We start from the raw sequence: 3,387 nt of genomic DNA on the forward strand, positions 1-3,387 counted from the left end.
TGAAGAGCAGTAACTCTTATGAGGAGTAGACTAATGATTCTGGTTGTATTGACTCCGTAAATTTTATCTGGCAGATAGTTTTAGCGGACCAAAGTATTTCTCTTTTTATTATTTCTCTATTTATTATAGTTTTCAATATTATAGCCAAATACACAAAAAGGGTAAACTTATTCGTTGGTTAGTTGTCTCATACCAAATCTCCTTATTTTATTTTCAATGGCAATAACTCTTATAAGGTATCACATGACTATTTCGGCAATTTAATTTATTTGTAGATCATAATGTTCTGACCATTTTTTTTTTTACAATTTTACTCTTTCTACTATCAAGTTTCCGAAGAAATCATCTAAAAAAGGTAAAAATCGTAATTCAAGGGCAACTTCTACAATCAATGTCGGGCATGTTGACTGATTTCTAGAGCTTACTTTGTTGGTTAGTTTTACAATATAAAGTTTCCCTCTATCCATAAAAATAGTCAAGAGAATAACTAGACCCTGCGTAGTTTGCTAAAAACGGACATCTCAGGGGCAATAACTCAAATCATAATTTTCTAAAATGTACAAGGTTGAAAATCATAAACCTGTTGAACAATTTGTACGCCAGACGCTTGTTTAGTCCACAAAAGACTTATCATTGACGCTTAAACCAAAACAGTTGGGTTGTTAAATCAAGTACGAAGTTGAAAAACAATAAAAAACGGAAATTCCAAAAAATTGTGCCAAATAGGGCTTAGACAATGTATACCTGGGGGTATAAAAACCTTAGCGTTTTGAATAATATCAACAGTAAATTTACAGAAAATATCAACATTTCGAATTCCACTGACAACTTAAAGCTGTTCACTGACAGTGCTGGTTTACAAGCTTGTGTTGTTTGGGATATTTCAAAGTTCAATGGGTTCAAAACAATTCAATTCGGATGAAGCGCAACTATTTAGGGAACCCACACAAAATGAGTCAGACATATGTTCTGATAATTTTTAGGAATTGTGTTTTTTTGTGCGTTTTTTTTTATAATTATGATTGCCTTGCTTTGACTAGTTGCCAATTGTCTGCCTTATTGCAACTTATATATAAGTCTTTCTTTATAATCATAAACCACAAATGTATTGGAGTTTTATGTTGACAATGTTGACTACTGTACCCCTATTTTTGACATTTTTCCCCATAATGTCTGTTTGTTATGTTTACACATTGTTGTCAATATAAGGGAATTTTTACGACTGTCATACAAGTGACAGGTTTAGCTACCTATAAAACCAGGTTTAATCCACCATTTTCTTCATAAGAAGATGCCTGTACCAAGTCAGGAATATGACAGTTGTTTTCCATTCGTTTCATGTGTTTGAGCTTTTGATTTTGCCATTTGATAAAGGACTTCCCGTTTTGAATTTTCCTTGGAGCTCGATATTTTTGTTATTTTACTTTTTAGTTAAGATTGCAGAGTCTCCTGTAAGTGTACGGGTGATATGATCAATATAAGTGAACAATGTATTCTGCGAGGCCTTCTGGCAACCTAGTGAATAACATATGTTGCTTCAGAGGGTTTCGGTTTCTATTAAATTTTGGTCACAGATCAAGAGTCGTCGTATCCTTCACAGATTGCAATTACATGTTGTACGATGATCTTAGTTAAATTTCAAGTTCACTTGTATAACTGACATGTCAGTACTTGCTAAAATATGGGTTATTCAGTGACCCAACAAATTAAATATATCTGCACATGAAACTAATGAAGGTTACTCTATCTTTCATTTGGTCTTTGAAACGTTTTGATATAAAAATAATCAAATGAGTAAAAAAAACACAAATCGATAAGAAAGGGAGCCGAATCAGTACTCATTTGAATAGCGACATTTCGTTGAAATATCAATCCACAAAACTCCTAAAATATGAGATCGATAATTTGTTCATTTTTTTAATAACCTTAATTTAGAAAATCGTGGTAGAAAGTTTAGACAGCGAAAAGTGTTTAAATACACCTATATTTGAACAACAACAAAAAACACTGATCGAGATTAAAAGGGAAAGATTGTGATTAAAAAATCATCTTTGATGATCTCTATTAAATTTATCTACTTTTGTAGACTGAAAACTTGGCATATTGTATTGAAACCGGTGTTCAGTTCTCATGTAATTTCTATGGTTAATTTTGCCTGACAGGTTTACACTTTATTTTTTAAACATATAGTGGCGGTTAAGAACATGCCAACTGTTGTTCGTTTAAATATCTTTCTTTATTCAATTGATTAGGAACACAAAATAAAGTATATTTTGAAATGTTACCATTGCAGGAGTTTTATATCTTGAAACTGAAAAACAAAAGTACACAATCAATAATGCTTAATAATTTTATTTGAAATCATAATTGAATATCGAGTGGACTTCTCTTTGACGAACTATTTCAATATAGGATTGACCTTTAGTAACCTGAAAAAATGAATAAAAAATCATATGTGTCATTTTTTCTAAAATATATATAAAAAAAATGCAAGTCAATGAAAATGCTATGGCTTTTTTGTTTGTCTTCCATAATTTGATTATCCTTTTTGTGTCGTCCCCTCTCTTTTACAAAGTTTGACTGTTGTATTTAATACAACTCATATAGAAAAAATGCCTATACATCTACACTTTGATTTCAACGCCTTATTACGAATCAGTGCACATTTTGGAAATTCTTTGCAGTTACGTTAACTGAATTGAAATCAACATTTTTCAGTTGTTGTCTGGGTTTATATCGATTTGGTTAGGCTGTTACAATGAATGGTTCAAATTTAAGCTTTAATAAAACAAGTGTCCAACAAGTAAGATGCTATTAAAGGTATATGATTAAATTTAATTTCATTATGTGTTTTGTTTTTAATTTTTGCTGTCGATTTTTTTTCTGTTTTAATTGTTTTGAGATGTTTCTATGTGATCATGATCGAGAAATTTTAAAAGTGGTGCTGAAACATGCCAAATATTTAATGTTGGCAAAAATGGAAAGCTTGACATTTTATTTTATCTAAATCGACCCTTGTTCAAGCAGTGGGAGGGTTGAGCGCTCATAAACATGTTTAACTCCGCCACGTTCTCTATGTGTCTGTTCCAAGGCAGGCGCCTGTAATTTGATAGGTATCGTTTGTAGCTGTCTATTATATATCTGATTTTCATTTGTATTTTGTCATAAATCACACCAATAATTTTTTCGTTTATATTGTTTTACATTTTGTCATGTTGGTGCATTTTCTAGATGACTGTGTGCTATGGATTTTTTATTATTGAATGCCGTTTTTTTTATTATTGCTTATATCGACATTATTTAGACCATGGTAGATAGATGTCTAGCTACATCTCCTTATTTTCTATTTCTACTTACCACTACGAAGACAACATCCATTGTAAGAAA

Source organism: Mytilus californianus, unplaced genomic scaffold (genome assembly GCF_021869535.1).
Source record: "Mytilus californianus isolate M0D057914Y unplaced genomic scaffold, xbMytCali1.0.p SCAF_50, whole genome shotgun sequence".
NCBI lineage: Eukaryota > Metazoa > Mollusca > Bivalvia > Mytilida > Mytilidae > Mytilus > Mytilus californianus.